The sequence below is a fragment of the Tripterygium wilfordii genome, chromosome 19, assembly GCF_013401445.1.
Source record: "Tripterygium wilfordii isolate XIE 37 chromosome 19, ASM1340144v1, whole genome shotgun sequence".
Classification (NCBI taxonomy): domain Eukaryota; kingdom Viridiplantae; phylum Streptophyta; class Magnoliopsida; order Celastrales; family Celastraceae; genus Tripterygium; species Tripterygium wilfordii.
The window spans coordinates 5,769,087-5,787,943 of NC_052250.1; the positions used below are offsets into that span (position 1 = coordinate 5,769,087).

At 36.8% G+C, this 18,857-nt stretch overlaps 1 non-coding gene across 1 annotated transcript; it reads right to left on the reverse strand.

The window, feature by feature from the left end:
• Positions 1-11,030: 11,030 nt before the first annotated feature.
• Positions 11,031-11,135, reverse strand: LOC119986355. Its single transcript, XR_005465244.1, has one exon. It is a non-coding gene; the product is annotated as a small nucleolar RNA R71 (small nucleolar RNA).
• Between the last annotated feature and the right edge of the window lie 7,722 nt (positions 11,136-18,857).

The following is an 18,857-nucleotide window of genomic DNA, read 5'->3' on the forward strand; positions in this document are numbered from 1 at the left end:
GTCTTGAGTGAAAATGTCAAGGATCTTGTTTGATTGCACCAACCTAACTTTCTTGGTAGCACATGTCTTGAGTGAAAATGTCAAACAAGAATATATCACTAATGATAGAGAGGACAAGGTTTGTCCCACATGTTTGAAAAGAGTTGTATCTCCATGAAGACCACAACCAATAGCCTCAATGTTTGATTCATTCAACTTGATAAAGTGCCTTAGTGGAAAGTTGGCAAATATAGGATTTTTCATAGTTTCCTAGAGCTCCAAGCTCATTCTTAGAAACTGGACTTCGACCACTCTTGAACATACTGAATTCTGAGCCATATGAGACCACAATGATGATTAACCTACAAGGAAATAGGAGGTAGAACTCCCCAATTGCATGTAAGCTCAAAGAGCTTCATATAGAGCGCATAGATTAATTATATTAGAAAAACAACCCAGAAAATTCATATTACTGCATGATAAATCATTTTATATGTATTAGAATGTCCATGTAAAATTTCATAACAATCGGAAATCGTTTGGTCACTCAACCAAGCAATTTGATCACTAATAGTGAAACCGATAAATTCTAAGTGTAAATTCAAAGTCATTTTGCTAACTCAGTGTAAATGACCTTTTCTCTTGAACTTTACTAAATCAAATATGTTCATAGTGATGAAACTAAGATGCACACGAAATTTCATTTAAATCGGAGTTCATTTGGTTCACCACGTTCACAAAGAACACATATGCACAAAATTAGGTAAAACCTAGTTTTGGCGGAATTTAAGCATATGACCAAATATATATGTGATGCACTTAATTTCTCATGATTATAGTCCTAGAACATATATTAAACCTTCATGTATATGTAATTCAAGTTTCAAGTCATTTGGACCTAAGTTGGTTAAGATATGATAATTGGAAAATTAATGCTCTAACTTAGTTCATGTATGTTTGTTTTCAAAACTTAATTTCCAGCACTATCTCAAAAACATATAGTCATTTAAATTCAATTCATATAAATCAAATATTGCTTTAATGTTTCATTATCATTTATAAATGATTTAATATCATCAAAATTAGACATATAGGACCATAGGTCCAACAATCTCCCCCTTTTTGATGATTACAAAACATGCATGATATAAATGTCTATTTGATTGTAATTGAATTTAATATCAATTACAATCAAATAGACATTTATATCATGCATGTTTTGTAATCATTATGCATTTTGGCAAATGATTTTAATGCAATTTATCATCATGTCTCTCCCCCTTTTTGTAATAAATCAAAAAGTGGAGAACTAAGGGGTTGATGCAAGTTTTGTAAAAGATTTATAAGCATTTTTGAGATTTTATCACAAAAGTGATTTAAGACCATAAACATACTTCAAATAATATCAAAACTAGTTCTCATCAACAAATAGTCATGGCAACACACCAATTGAACTAATAGAACCTAAGTGACCTAATTTGGAGCCTATCACACTAAGTGACCCATGGCCTCCTAATGACACTAGGTTACTCCCCCTTCAATCATGCATACCAATTTATACATTTAGCTTATAAGCACATATCACCAAGAAAATATAATAAGCATTCAAGTTCAATCTTGGGATATCAATCAAACAAGGATATGCATTCAAGTAATATGCTCTCAAGGTGCTTCACACAAACCCAATGCATTTCTTAGTTTTATGAATCTATCCTTAGCTAAAGGTTTAGTGAACAAATCGGCAATATTATGTTCCCCTTCTACATGTTCAAGCACAATGTTCTTTTTAGCAACATGATCTCTAATGAAATGATGTCTAATGTCTATATGCTTAGCTTTACCATGATATCTAGGATTCTTAGACAAATGTATGGCACTTATGTTATCACAAAGAATTGGAATGTTTGAAAATTCCATATTAAAATCAAGCATTTGTTGTTTAATCCAAAGCAATTGGCAAGTACAACTACCAATAGCCATATATTCGGCTTCGGTAGTGCTCAAAGCAACACATGTTTGCTTCTTGGAGAACCAAGATATGAGCATATTTCCTAGGTATTGACAAGTACCACTAGTACTTTTCCTATTTATTTTGCAACCCGCAAAGTCGGCATCTACAAATGAATGCAAGTCAAATGAAGATTTCTTATCATACCACAACCCTAGGGAAGGTGTGTCCTTTAAGTACCTAAGAATCTTCTTTATGGCCATGAGATGTGTTTGCTTAGGATTAGATTGAAATCTTGCACACATGCAAACACTAAACATAATATCGGGCCTAGATGCGGTCAAGTAAAGTAAACTACCAATCATTGACCTATATCTCTTTTGATCAACATCATTACCATCTAGGTCGGGTTCTAATTTGGTTCCCACTCCCATAGGTGTGGATGAACCTTTAGAAATATCCATGCCAAACCTTTTTAATATCTCATTTGTATACTTAGTTTGACTAATGTGAGTGCCAAGTGGGGTTTGTTTAATTTGTAAACCTAGAAAATAAGTCAATTCACCCATCATACTCATTTCAAATTCATTCTTCATGCATAATGCAAAATCTTCACACATAGATTCTAATGTAGCACCAAACACTATATCATCAACATATATTTGCACAATTAGCATATCAAGACCTTTGTATTTAATAAACAAAGTATCATCAATACTACCACATTGAAAACCATTTTCAAGCAAGAACTTAGACAATCTTTCATACCAAGCTCTAGGAGCTTGTTTTAAACCATATAAAGCCTTGTCTAGTTTGTAAACATGGTTTGGAAATTTCTTACTTTCAAATCCGGGAGGTTGTTTAACATAAACTTCCTCATTTATCACACCATTTAAAAATGCACTTTTCACATCCATTTGAAAAAGTTTGATATTTTTGTAACATGCAAATGCAAGCAATAATCTAATAGCCTCTAACCTTGCAACCGGTGCAAAGGTTTCATCAAAGTCAATGCCCTCTTCTTGGCAATATCCTTGGGCCACTAATCTAGCTTTGTTCCTAGTTACATTACCATTTTCATCCATCTTATTCATATAGACCCATTTTGTTCTTATAATGGTGTGGTCTTTAGGTTTAGGACAAAGAGTCCAAACCTTACTTCTCTCAAATTGTTCTAACTCCTCTTGCATGGCATACACCCAATCATCATCATGCAAAGCATCACGTACATTTTTAGGCTCTACTAAAGAAAGCATGGCAAAAGAGTTTAAAGGATTAGAATTGACCGTAGAGTCCCTTTTGGCTCTTAGTTGCCTTCCTTGATGCAAGTCTCCAATAATTAGTTCTTTTGGATGAGACTTCATCACCTTGTATTTGTGAACACCCGGTTGTTCCATAGCATTTTCAGCTTCTTTTGGTTCTTCATTTCCCTCGGGTTCACCTTCACTTTCTTCATTTGGTGGTGTTTCTTCATTTGAGATATTTATCTCCCTTAAGTTCTCCACCAAAGGGACATCATCTTCATTTTCTTCTAGCAATTGTACTCCATGTGTACCTTCATTTTTGTGCTTCAAAGGATGTTCCAAATCTGAAAAATCATTTTCTACACGCACATTTGGAGCAAGTGTGGTCATATCATCGAATTTAACATTTACACTTTCTTCCACAATTTTAGTTCTAGAGTTAAATACTCTATATGCTTTAGATGATGATGAATATCCTAAAAATATTCCAATGTCACTCTTTGCATCAAATTTATCCAAATTGTCTTTGGTATTTAAAATAAAACATTTAGCACCAAAAACCTTAAAGTAATCTACTTTAGGTTTCTTGCCATACAAGAGTTCATAAGGAGTTTTCTTTAATCCTTTTCTAATGCTAAGTCTATTACTCACATAACATGCATTACTAGTAGCTTCGGCCCAAAAATATTTAGGAAGATTATATTCTAAAAGCATGGTTCTTCCTAGTTCTTGTAAAGTTCTATTCTTCCTTTCTACAACCCCATTTTGTTGAGGTGTCCTAGGAGCACTAAACTCGTGTTTAATACCAAAAGAAGCACACAAAGAATCAAAATTAGCATTTTCAAATTCACCTCCGTGGTCACTTCTAATTTTTGAAACTTTTAAGTTATGCTCATTTTGCAATCTCCTAAGTAAGTTTTCAAAAGCATGCAATGCATCACTTTTATGCACAAGAAACAAACACCATGTAAATCTAGTATAATCATCCACAATAACAAATGCACAGTATTTTCCACCTAGACTCCTAACTCTACTAGGACCAAATAAATCCATATGTAACAATTCTAGAGGCCTAAAAGTACTAATATCAAGTTTAGGCTTAAAAGACTCTTTAGTTTGTTTACCCCTAACACAAACATCACAAACATGTTCAACATTGAAATTTAACTTAGGCAATCCTCTAATAAGTTCATTGGCACACAACTTTTTCAATGTAGACATTCCGATATGACCTAATCTTCTATGCCAATGCAAAGCATCATCATTCTTAGCAAGCAAGCAAGATATTTTAGAATTTTTCATAGCATCAAAATGCATTACATACATATCACCACTTCTACTTCCTAATTTCACAACATTACCATAAACATCAAACACATAACATTTATCATTTTTGAAAAGAATATCAAAGCCTTTATCGGCTAAATGACTAACACTCAATAAATTAAAAGATAAATTTTCAACCAATCTTACTTCACTAAGGGAGAAAGAAGAGTTACCTATGGATCCCAAGCCTAGGATCTTACCTTTGACCTTGTCTCCAAAGGTCACAAATCCTCCATTCTTCTTTGCTTCAAAGGATGTGAATAATGAAGCATCTCCCGTCATGTGTCTAGAACAACCACTATCCAAATACCATTTGCATGATTCGGATTTGGATTTTAAGCATACCTAGATAAACACATGTTTAATATACCTTAGGTATCCAAACTTTGGATCCTTTGGGGTTAGTAGCAATAAAGGCATATGCATCAATTTTGAAAGTTCTCATCACATATGCTTTCTTTTCAAAGTCATTCAACCCTTTAGGCACCCAAACCTTCTTCACATAAACTTTCCTCTTCCTAGGTGTAGTTCCCTTAGGAGCATTAGCCTTACCCTTGGGGTAGGTTCCATTTTTGTTCACGTTGACCGTGACCTCCTTAGCCTCTAGGGTGTCCTTAAGTTTCATAGGATCATATCCTAATCCACTCTTGTCAAGATAATGTCTTTGAGATGCAAGAAGTTCATCCAATTTAGAAGAACTCATAGAAAATTTTGAAAATTGTTTTTCAAGCATATTGTATTTCTCATTGGCCATATCAAGCTCTTTTTGTAGAGAAGAAGAGTTAGGCATAATAATGCACTCATGATCATCCCATGTATCCAACTCACCTTCTAGCTCATGAATCCTAGCATGCAAAGCATCTAAGTCATGTGAATTGCTAGATGATGCAATGTTACTAGAATTAACACATGTTTTCAATTGATTTTTTAAATCCTCATTTTCTTGAACTAATGCATCAAGTGAAAAACATACATCATCATATTTAGATTTCAAATCACAACACTCATTTAGATGCATTTTTTCTACTTTAGAAAGTCTACTAACTTCTTTCTTAGCATGCTTGTGTTTATGCATCAATTTCTCATAAGCAATATAAAGTTCATCATAAACACAAGAGAGCTCATCATAAGAAGGTTTAGAAGATGTTACCATCTCATCCGAATTTGATGAGGACACTTCCTCTTCGTCATTTGCCATGAGACACAAGTTGGCTTGGAGTTCCTCTTCACTATCACTTGAAGATGATGATGAAGAATCATCCCAAGTGGCCTTGAATGCCTTCTTCTCCTTCTTCCCTTTGTCCTTCTTCTTCTCTTTCTCTCTATATTCCTTATGCTTCTTCTTTTGAAGCTTAGGGCAATCGGCCATAAAGTGACCTATTTTGCCACACTTAAAGCAAGTACTCTTTTCTTTCTCTATCTCCTCTCTCTTTTCTTTAAAAGCCTTTCTATTCTTGAATCCTCCACGTTTGTTCATCTTCAAGAACTTCTTGAAATGCTTAGCTAATAGGGCTGCCCCTATTTCACTATCATCATCACTAGAATCCGAACTAGTGTCACTATTGATCCTAAGAGCTAAGCCATTTTTCTTAGGTGGTGCATCTTCCTCATCTAATCTTGACATCTCCAACTCATGTGTCATTAGACTTCCTATTAATTCCTCTATCTTAAGCTTCCTAAGATCTTTAGCCTCTTTAATGGCTACTACCTTATCTTTCCAAATCCTAGGTAAACTCCTAAGGATCTTTTGGACCTTATCAACTTCTTCATATGGTTTGTTCAAAGCTTCTAATTCATTACATATGCAAGTAAGTCTAGAAAACATCTCCCTAATGCTCTCACCCTTCTTCATTCTAAAGGTCTCAAACTCGGTGACTAGCATGTTTATCTTAGAGTCCTTCACTTGACTTGTTCCTTCATGCTTCAACTCTAACATATCCCAAATCTCCTTTGCACTCTTACATTGAGCTATGTAATCAAATTCACTCCTAATAAGTGCAATGTGCAAAGTGTTGATTGCCTTATTATTTAGGCTAAGTAATCTCTTATCTTCCTTAGTAAACTCACTCTTTTCCTTATCTACCATCTCATCACCCAAAAGTTTCCTAGGAACATAAGGACCATTCTCTACAACTTCCCACAAATCATAATCAATGGAATTTATAAAAATTTTCATCCTATTTTTCCAAAAACCGTATTGCAAGCCATTGAAAAATGGTGGTCTATTCCTGGATAGGCCTTCGGCCTCACCATAAGAATTAATATTTACCATAAATATGCCAAATAGGATATAACTCCTAGTTTTAGCTAACCTGCTCCGATACCAATTGACGGATCGAGTTTAACACAAGAGGGGGGGTGAATTGTGTCCCCAAATTTCAATTGGAATCCCTTTTTCAATTTAAACAAATTAATGACAATTAACAAAGAAACCTCCACTAATGCAATTATCAACCTCAAGCAAATTATCAACACACAAGGGCAGAAAATCAGTTTTAATGCATGGTCTTGCAATGACCAAAATAGTTTAGGAAACAATTAAACACTTAGTCAATCAACATGCAAACAATGCAATGAACAAAAATTGACACAACGATTTATAGTAGTTCGGAGACCCTTCTCCTACGTCTACTACCTAGGTTCACCAACCTAGGATTTTCAACCTCCACTAAGGATGTGGTTTTCTCAAGAGCTCCACAAAACTCACAAGGGTTTTTAGGTCACCCTTGAAACTGAAGATTTCAAGACAATCTTCAAACTTTACAACCAAGGGTTTCTAAGAACTCCCTCAAACTTCAATGTTTGTAATATGCCCTAACAAAGGGACTTTCTCAATGGGTTTTTTAGCCAAGGTTCTCACAACTAGCACTAAGCTATTTAAGTGAAGAACTTTCAATAACAACAATCACACACTCACGGGTAGGATTTTCAAGTAGGTAAGGTGAGGTGATTTTGGGAGAAATAACACCTTGAGCTTAAGTGAAAGCACCCTCTCTTTGCAGCAGCAAAATGGTGAGAAGGCCTTGAGTAGTGGCTCAAGAAGAAGCTGGGATTTTAGTAGACAATGGATGCTTGAATGCTTGAAAGCTTTGAACAAAGTTCTCTCTTGATTGTAAATGCTTCTCCAAGTTGTATGAAAGGGAAGATCCTCTTTTAAAGGCAATTCTCTCCTATGCTTGCAGCCATTGGATCAAACTTCAAGAGTTGATCTCTACCATCCATTGCAGCTCCTAATCTTGGTCATTGATGATTTGAGCAAACAAATCTCCACCATAGAGCATATAGACGTTGCACATGCTCCTTTTTTTAAGTCAAAAATTGCAAGCAAGAAAGTTGTCTTATGCACAACCATTTGATCAATGTATGTCTTCAAATCTTGACCATTCAAACTCTCTTTAATTCTCAGCCATGGATGTAGATTGTACTATGCCATCTTGTCCCTTCATTTTGAATCAAAGACTTCAAAAGTGATCCCTTAGTCAAGGATCTTGTTTGATTGCACCAACATAACTTTCTTGGTAGCACATGTCTTGAGTGAAAATGTCAAGGATCTTGTTTGATTGCACCAACCTAACTTTCTTGGTAGCACATGTCTTGAGTGAAAATGTCAAGGATCTTGTTTGATTGCACCAACCTAACTTTCTTGGTAGCACATGTCTTGAGTGAAAATGTCAAGGATCTTGTTTGATTGCACCAACATAACTTTCTTGGTAGCACATGTCTTGAGTGAAAATGTCAAACAAGAATATATCACTAATGATAGAGAGGACAAGGTTTGTCTCATATGATTGAAAAGAGTTGTATCTCCATGAAGACCACAACCAATAGCCTCAATGTTTGATTCATTCAACTTGATTAAGTGCCTTAGTGGAAAGTTGGCAAATATAGGATTTTTCATAGTTTCCTAGAGCTCCAAGCTCATTCTTAGAAACTGGACTTCGACCACTCTTGAACATACTGAATTCTGAGCCATATGAGACCACAATGATGATTAACCTACAAGGAAATAGGAGGTAGAACTCCCCAATTGCATGTAAGCTCAAAGAGCTTCATATAGAGCGCATAGGTTAATTATATTAGAAAAACAACCCAGAAAATTCATATTACTGCATGATAAATCATTTTATATGTATTAGAATGTCCATGTAAAATTTCATAACAATCGGAAATCGTTTGGTCACTCAACCAAGCAATTTGATCACTAATAGTGAAACCGATAAATTCTAAGTGTAAATTCAAAGTCATTTTGCTAACTCAGTGTAAATGACCTTTTCTCTTGAACTTTACTAAATCAAATATGTTCATAGTGATGAAACTAAGATGCACACGAAATTTCATTTAAATCGGAGTTCATTTGGTTCACCACGTTCACAAAGAACACATATGCACAAAATTAGGTAAAACCTAGTTTTGGCGGAATTTAAGCATATGACCAAATATATATGTGATGCACTTAATTTCTCATGATTATAGTCCTAGAACATATATTAAACCTTCATGTATATGTGATTCAAGTTTCAAGTCATTTGGACCTAAGTTGGTTAAGATATGATAATTGGAAAATTAATGCTCTAACTTAGTTCATGTATGTTTGTTTTCAAAACTTAATTTCCAGCACTATCTCAAAAACATATAGTCATTTAAATTCAATTCATATAAATCAAATATTGCTTTAATGTTTCATTATCATTTATAAATGATTTAATATCATCAAAATTAGACATATAGGACCATAGGTCCAACAAAAATATCATCGAGACAGATTGTATTTCCGATCGATCGGACTATTCCCGATCGATCGGAGTACTATTCACAGCACTGCGCAGTTTCGCGGAAAAGACCCGAATTCACGTGTTTCTAAGCCAAAACGACCCCAACTTGTTTTGGAAATGACATAAGAGTTTGGAGAAGTATAAAAGGGCATAAGATAGGGTTTTGGAGGAGAGTTGGGAGGCTGGGGAGCTGGATTTCGTGCTGCCTCCATGGGAGAGCTTGGAGGTCACCTTGGAGCTTGGAGAAGAAGAGGATCTACAAGGGGGTTTCCTCTCTCCTTTTCTATCCTAGTTTCTATGGTTGATTTCCTTTGTTTAATGATGTATTTTGCTTCCATGAGTGGCTAGATTTCCTACTAGGGTCTTAATGTAACCAAACCTTGAAGATTCAATAAACTTGATTTCCTTATTTCTTGATTTCTCTTTCTCTCTTGATTGTCTATGGGTGTGATTAATGCTTTTGAGTGTTTGGCCATCATTCAATTGATTTGCTGCCTAGATTGAGACCGGAAGGAGATATCTAGGGTTTGCCTCAAGCCATAGATGACATAGGGTGCATGAACCATAGGAATATAGGTTTGTGACTTATGCAATTGCTAAATGATTTCCATAGTTCGTAATGAGTTTTTGATATATTAATCCAATTGTTAGGAATAACAGGGATTTATATTGAAAATACATTTGATGTATCTAGGAATAGAACATTGAATAGGTTGAGAAATTGATTGTCATTATTGAGAGATGAATTAGGGATTAAGGAATCAAGGGAATTGAATTGGATAGGTGAGGTGAAGTTAAGTACCCTAGTGCTTTCCATCCTTGATTTCATATTTGTGTTTGATTTGTTTTTGTTCTTTTTAATTAGTTTAGTAAAAATCAAAACCAATCGCTAATCATTTTCTCCAATTTACATAATTGTAGCTTGTTTGACATTGATTTCTTTTGCCAACACATCCCTAGTGGAAACGATAATTTACTCATCTTTATATTACTTGTGCGATTTGTGCGCTTGCAATTAAATCCATATCAAGTTTTTGGCGCCGTTGCCGGGGATTGAGGCAAATTTTTATTTTTGTGTCAATTTAGGAAATTTTTGTGCTAATTCGGTTTTTAATTTTCTGCAGAAATTATTTCCTCTTGTATGAGCTTGGGAACACGTTCTTCTAATCCAGAATTAATTGCTATTGATTTGGAGATTGAAAGGACTCTTCACAATCTTAGACGGGAGCTTACTAATAATCAAATGGAAGGCATGGGAGACAATCAAGAAAGGGGGAATGTTGGTGATCTTGGTGGAGCTTTAATTGTGAATGATGGTAATGGTAATGGTGGAGGTGCTAATGGAAGAAATGGTGATGAAGCGGTTGAAAACCCTCCTAGGCAATTTGATCCTCGATCTCTTGAGGATTGTGCTAAGCCTACTTGGGATACAAACCCTTCAAGCATCCGCTATCCTCCTATCAATGCTACTAATTTTGAGATCAAGCCGGCTATCATCAACATTATCTCTAACTCGGTGGTTTTCTATGGTCTTCCTCATGAAGAGCCCAATGTCCATCTTCGCTCTTTCTTGCATGTGTGCACTACTTTTGGGATTCACGGAGCTTCTAAGGATGCTATTCTCTTGAGGTTATTTCCATTCTCTTTGAGGGATAAAGCTAAGGCATGGTTGATGTCACTTCCTCCCAATTCCATCATTACATGGGATGAGCTTTCAGAGCAATTTCTATCTAAATTTTTCCCTCCGGCGAAAGCGGTTCAAATCCGGAATGATATCATGACTTTCTCCCAATTTGATCTTGAATCTTTCCATGAAGCTTGGGAGAGGTTCAAAGCTATCTTGAGGAGTTGTCCCAATCACGGACTTGCGGAGTGGATTGTTTATCAAGCTTTTTATTCCGGATTGAGTATGTCCACGAGGCAAATGTTAGATGCAGCTGCGGGTGGTTCATTTATGACTAAATCTCAAGAGGATGCTCGAACTTTGCTTGAGAAGGTTGCCAAGACAAATACTTCTTGGCCTACGGAGAGGCTACCACAAAGGCAAGGTAATTCAAGAGATGCCGATGTGATGACCGTCTTGGCCGCTATGGCTAAAAAGATTGACGCTTTAACGGTGAATTCTCATCAAGGAGTGCATGCGGTTCAAGGAATGCCTTTCGTATCTTGTGATTATTGTGGTGCTAGCCATCAAACCGGAGAATGTTTGATTACTAATGCATCTTCTTCTCAAAGCAAGCAAGCTAATGATATTGGAGGTGGGCATTACAATCGGCCAAGAAATGATCCATACTCAAATTTCTACAATCCGGGATTTAGAAATTATCCAAATTTTTCTTGGAGCAACAATCAAAACGTGCAAAACCCTCCTCCTCAACAAATGCAGCCCCAAGAGAGGAAGAGGGACATTGATGAAATGTTTGCTAAGATGGTCGGGAGTATGGAGGCATTAGCCAACAACACAAACAACTTCATCAGCAAGACTGATTCTGCATTACAAACCCAAGCATCACTGATTCACAATCAAGGGGCTTCCATTAGAAATCTTGAGATACAAGTGGGGCAATTAGCTAATGCTTTATTTTCTAGAGAAAAAGGGGGACTTCCTAGCCAAACGGAAGTGAATCCGAAAGGGAAGGATCATTGTTATGCTATTACTCTACGGAATGGTAATCTTGTGAAAACTGCTGCCGATCTAGATGCTGAAAAAGCGAAAAAACTGAAAGATGAAGAATTGCAGAAAAATGCAGTTGAGGAAGGACAGAGCTCAAATCCGATCGATCGGACCTCAACCCCGATCGATCGGACCACTACATCAGAAATTGAAAATGGGACAGAGCCTAACTCCGATCGATCGGTCCCAATTCTGATCGATCGGACCACTGTAGCCCAGAATGAGAAAGTTGAAAAAATGCAGAAAAGCAAGAATTTGGAGTCTCGATATGCAATTGAAATGGATTGGCCCGATAGTTCATTGCCAGCACCTCCGGTTAAAGCGTATGTGCCTCCAATTCCTTTTCCACAAAGGTTGAAGAAAACCAAGAATGATTCTCAATTCTCAAAATTCCTTGAGGTGTTCAAGAAATTGCAGATCAATATACCTTTTGCAGAAGCTTTGGAGCAAATGCCTAGCTATGTCAAGTTTATGAAGGAAATTCTTTCTAAGAAGCGGAGGTTGAAGGATTATGAGAGTGTCCAATTAACGGAGGAGTGTAGTGCCATCGTGCAGCAAAAGCTTCCAATTAAGAAGAAAGATCCAGGAAGTTTCACCATTCCTTGCACCATTGGTAGTACGGTAATTGAAAGGGCGCTATGTGATTTGGGAGCTAGTATCAACTTGATGCCACTATCAATAGCCAAGCTCATTGGTTTGCATGAGATTAGTCCAACCACAGTGTCTTTGCAAATGGCGGATAGATCTATCAAGTATCCTATTGGCATGGTAGAGGATGTCTTAGTGAAGGTGGGTGATCTTATGTTTCCGGTTGATTTTCTTATTTTGGATATGGAGGCCAACCCCACTACTCCTATCATCTTGGGAAGACCATTCTTGAGCACCGGGAGAGCTTTGATAGATGTTGAAAAAGGGAAGCTTACTTTGAGAGGTGCGGGAGGTGACCAAATCACTTTTAAAGTGTTTGGAACTAGGAGGCAAGAGGAGATTTCTCAACAATGCCTCCAAGTAGAGTATATTGACATGATCATCCCCGACACTCTTGAGAAGGAAGTTCCATATATTCCGGTGGAAGTTCTTTTAGGCAAAAATTCCAAGGTTGAGCATGAAGTTCCCAAGACAGCCTCACAAGCTGCAATTGAAGTTCAAAAGCCTCAAATTGAAGATCCCAAGGAGAAGAAAAAGAAGAGCAAGAAAAAGAAGAAGAGGAAGACCAAGAAAATGAAGAAAAATGTCTATCCTAAGGAAATGGTGGTGATGAAAGCTTATTCTCCTTGCATGGAACCTAAGCAATCCAATGTTAATCCTAGGAAGCCATCAAGGGGAGTCTACACCACAACTCTCAAGGATCCCGGTTGAATCCAAAAGAGAAGTCGGGCTGAAGACTTTAAACCAAGCGCTTTCGGGAGGCAACCCAGGTTTTATTGTTCTATCCCTATTTTTTTTTAGTTTTATTTTCACCTATTCCATGCATTGAGGACATTGCATATTTTAAGTGTGGGGGTGGGAATTTAGGTTTCTAGTTTTTGTTAAATAAAAAAATTTTTGACTTCAAATGCCTTATGTCATGTCACTCTTGAGTGTATTTGGATGAATTTTGTGATCCTTGAAGCATTGATGGATCTTGCTATGGACATTCTTTCCAATTGAGTTTTCCTATCTTGAAAATTGTTTTGTCCATTGTGCCTTTCTGAATATGGAACACATGATTGTGGGGTATGAAATATGACTTGACTTTGGCATTTGTGGTTGTTTAAGATCAATTTGATTCTAAATAGCACTACTTGAGCAATACAAAATGAAAAAAAAAAAATAGAAAAAAATTCGTTTGTGAATAAATGGTTTCTTTCATAAGTTTTCTGCTGAGTAACCGGGCCTCTTGCCTAGCAAGCAATGAGTTTCGCGTAAAAATGTAGGAAATGAATGTTAGAGTACCTTGGTGACTAGTTTAACCTCGTAGCCTTTTTGACTCGGGTAATTAGATCCGTTGGGGTGTCTTAACACCTAGTGCCCTAAGCCAACTGGATTGGGAGTCATTGGTCGAAAGCTCGTTACATGGGTCATTTAGAAAGCTTAAGGAGGTTGAGCATTGCACAAGTCATCTTTGAGAAGAAAAAGAAAAAAAAATGTGAATAAGAATGAAGTTTGAATAAATGCTCATTGTATTCGCTTTTTGATTCTTATTGTTCTTGGAAGACTTCATGGCCGTTGTTTATGTCACTTTGAAGCCAAATATCAAGTGGAATCCATTATGTGCATCATTTCTTGAATTTATAAGCAAAGTGGATGAGATAATATTCTTGAAGGAATGCTTTTATTGGTTTGAATGCCCTAATGTTTGGTTTGTTAGTATGGATAGGGTTGCAATTGTGAGTTCATTTTATACTCTTGTTGATGACATGAATTTTGGCATTGAATTTGTTTAATGTTTGTGGGTATCATTCTGGTAAACCCTCAGGAGACACAACTCCTCCTACTAGGGGCACCTAGGGGTTTAAAGGCTTGTGGCACATGCTAAGTGTCATCGTGAGCCCTACGAAAGTGGCATAGATTAGTTGCTTATTTGGAGTAGGTCTTTGTTGTTTTATTTTTCATTTGAGCTTAACAGAAAATACTCTTTCCCTCCTTTATTCATTCTCAACTTGCTCGAGGACGAGCAAAGGTTAAGTGTGGGGGTGTTTGATGTGTCAAATATATACATACATTTGTGCATCCTTTACACATAAGTTCATTGCATTTTGAGTTGATTAAGAGTTAATATTGCCTAAGAAAGCTATATTTGCATATTGTAGGTGTCAAGGCAAGAAAGGGAGGAAAAGAGTGCAAAATGAAGACTTGGAGCCCAGGACTAATTTCCGATCGATCGGCCATAATTTCCGATCGATCGGACCTGCCAAAACACCTAAAAATATCATCGAAACAGATTGTATTTCCGATCGATCGGACTATTCCCGATCGATCGGAGTACTATTCACAGCACTGCGCAGTTTCGCGGAAAAGACCCGAATTCACGTGTTTCTAAGCCAAAACGACCCTAACTTGTTTTGGAAACGACATAAGAGTTTGGAGAAGTATAAAAGGGCATAAGATAGGGTTTTGGAGGAGAGTTGGGAGGCTGGGGAGCTGGATTTCGTGCTGCCTCCATGGGAGAGCTTGGAGGTCACCTTGGAGCTTGGAGAAGAAGAGGATCTACAAGGGGGTTTCCTCTCTCCTTTTCTATCCTAGTTTCTATGGTTGATTTCCTTTGTTTAATGATGTATTTTGCTTCCATGAGTGGCTAGATTTCCTACTAGGGTCTTAATGTAACCAAACCTTGAAGATTCAATAAACTTGATTTCCTTATTTCTTGATTTCTCTTTCTCTCTTGATTGTCTATGGGTGTGATTAATGTTTTTGAGTGTTTGGCCATCATTCAATTGATTTGCTGCCTAGATTGAGACCGGAAGGAGATATCTAGGGTTTGCCTCAAGCCATAGATGACATAGGGTGCATGAACCATAGGAATATAGGTTTGTGACTTATGCAATTGCTAAATGATTTCCATAGTTCGTAATGAGTTTTTGATATATTAATCCAATTGTTAGGAATAACAGGGATTTATATTGAAAATACATTTGATGTATCTAGGAATAGAACATTGAATAGGTTGAGAAATTGATTGTCATTATTGAGAGATGAATTAGGGATTAAGGAATCAAGGGAATTGAATTGGATAGGTGAGGTGAAGTTAAGTACCCTAGTGCTTTCCATCCTTGATTTCATATTTGTGTTTGATTTGTTTTTGTTCTTTTTAATTAGTTTAGTAAAAATCAAAACCAATCGCTAATCATTTTCTCCAATTTACATAATTGTAGCTTGTTTGACATTGATTTCTTTTGCCAACACATCCCTAGTGGAAACGATAATTTACTCATCTTTATATTACTTGTGCGATTTGTGCGCTTGCAATTAAATCCATATCAGTCGTCTATGGAGAGAGTTGAGCAACTCCAAAGTATCAAAGTGGACCGTTGTACCCTATTTTGTGCTCTTAGAAGTATAACTTGCTAGTTTAGCATTCGGCAATGTTTCGTAAGGTAATGATGCGAATAGATAAAGTTATGTTTGAAATGGCACAAAAACGGGAATTTCTCGTCTATGGAAAGAGTTGAGCAATTCAAAAGCATCAAAGTGGACCGTTGTACTCCATTTTGTGCTCTTTGAAGCCTAACTTGCTAGTTTAGCTTTCGTGCAACGTTTCGTAAGTGAAAGATGCGAATAGACCAAGTTATGTGTGAAGTTGAACAAAAATGTGAATTGCTCGTCTATGGAGAGAGTTGAGCAATTCCAAAGCATCAAAGTGGACCGTTGTACTCTATTTTGTGCTCTTAGAATTCTAACTTGCTAGTTTGGCATTCGGCAATGTTTCGTAAGTTAATGATGCGAATAGAACGAGTTATGTTTGAAATGGCAGAAAAACGGGAATTGCTCGTCTATGGAAAGAGTTAAGCAATTCCAAAGCATCAAAGTGGACCTTTGTACTCCATTTTGTGCTCTTAGAAGCCTAACTTGCTAGTTTAGCTTTCGCGCAAGGCTTTGTAAGTGAAAGATGCGAATAGACCAAGTTATGTGTGAAGTTGCACAAAAATGTGAATTGCTCGTCTATGGATAGAGTTGACCAAGTCGAAAGCATCAAAGTGGATCGTTGTACTCTATTTAGGGTTCTTAGAAGTCTAACATGCTAGTTTAGCCTTCGTGCATTGTTTCGTCAGGTAAAAGATGTGAATAGACCAAGGTATGTTTGAAATGGCACAAAAACGAGAAAAGCTCGTCCATGGAGAGAGTTGAGCATTTCCAAAGCATCAAAGTGGACCATTGTGTTGTATTTAGTGTTCTTAGAAGTCTAACATGCTAGTTTAGCCTTCGTGCAAGGTTTCGAGCGGTAAAGATGCGAGTAGAGCAAGTTATGTTGAAGTTGCACAAAAAGTGTAAATCTCATCGATGGAGAGTGTTGAGCAATTCCAAAGCATCAAAGTGGACCATTGTACTCTATTTAGTGTTCTTAGAAGTCTAACTTGCTAGTTTAGCTTTCGTGCAACGTTTCGTAAGTTAAAGATGTGAATAGACCAAGTTATGTTTGAAATGGCACAAAAATGTGAATCGCTCGTCTATGGAGAGAATTGAGCAATTCCAAAGTATCAAAGTCGACCGTTGTACTCTATTTTGTGCTCTTATAAGTCTAACTTGCTAGTTTAGCGTTCGGCAACGTTTCGTAAGTTAAAGATGCGAATACAACAAGTTACGTTTAAAATGGCAGAAAAACGTGAATCGCTCGTCTATGGAGAGAGTTGAGCAATTTCAAAGGATCAAAGTGGACCATTGTACTTTATTTTGTGCTCTTAGAAGTCTAACTTGCTAGTTTAGCGTTCGGCAACGTTTCGTAAGTAAAAGATGCGAATCGACCAAGTCATGTTTGAAATGGCAAAAAAACGTGAATTACTCGTCTATGGAGAGAGTTGAGCAATTTCAAAGCATCAAAGTGGACCGTTGTACTCTATTTAGTGTCTTTCGAAGTCTAACATGCTAGTTTAGCCTTCGTGCAATGTCTCATAAAGTAGAAATGCGAATAGATGAAGTAATGTTTGAAATTGCACAAAAACGTGTAAATCTCATCGATGGAGAGTGTTGATCAATTGCAAATCATCAAAGTGGTCCACTGTACTCAATTTCGTGTCCTTCGAAGTCTAACAAGCTAGTTTAGCCTTCGGGCAATGTTTCATAAGGTAAAGATGCGAATAGATCAAGTAACGTTTGAAATTGCATAAAAACGTGTAAATCTCGTCGATGGAGAGTGTTAAGCAATTCCAAAGCATTAAAGTGGACCGTTGTACTCAATTTTGCGGTCTTAGAAGTCTAACTTGCTAGTTTATCATTCGGCAACGTTTCGTAAGTTTGTGATGTGAATAGAACAAGTTATGTTTGGAATGACACAAAAACGTGAATTGCTCATCTATGGAGAGAGTTGAGCAATTCATGAGCATCAAAGTGGGCCGTTGTACTCTATTTTGTGATCTTATAAGCCTCACTTGCTAGTTTAGCTTTCATGCAACGTTTCGTAAGTTAAAGATGCGAATAGACCAAGTTATGTGTGAGGTTGCACAAAAATGTTAATTGCTTTTCTATGGAGAGAGTCGAGCAATTCGAAAGCATCAAGGCGGACCGTTGTACTTTATTTAGGGTTCTCACAAGTCTAACATGCTAGTTCAGCCTTTGTACAATGTTTCGTAAGGTAAAAGATGCGAATAGACCAAGGTATGCTTGAAATGGCAGAAAAATAAGAAAAGCTCATCCATGGAGAGAATTGAGCATTTTCAAAGCATCAAAGTGGACCGTTGTACTCTATTTAGTGTCCTTCGAAGTCTAACATGCTAGTTTAGCCTTCGTGTAATGTTTCATAAGGTAAAGATGCGAATACATCAAGTAATGTTTGAAAATGCACAAAAACGTGTAAATCTCGTCGATGGAGAGTGTTGAGCAATTCCAAAGCATCAAAATGTACCGTTTTACTCTATTTAGTGTTCTTAGAAGTCTAACTTGCTAGTTTAGCTTTCGTCCAACGTTTCAGAAGGTAAAGATGCAAATAGATCAAGTAACGTTTGAAATTGCACAGAAACGTGTAAATCTCGTCGATGGAGAGTGTTGAGCAATTTCGAAGCATCAAAGTGGACCATTGTACTCTATTTAGTGTTCTTAAAAGTCTAACTTGCTAGTTTAGCTTTATTGCAACTTTTCGTAAGTTAAAGATGCGAATAAACCAAGTTATGTTTGAAATGGCACAAAACCGTGAATTGCTCGTCTATGGAGAGAGTTGAGCAATTCCAAAGCATCAAAGTGGACCGTTGTACTCTATTTTGTGCTCTTAGAATTCTAACTTG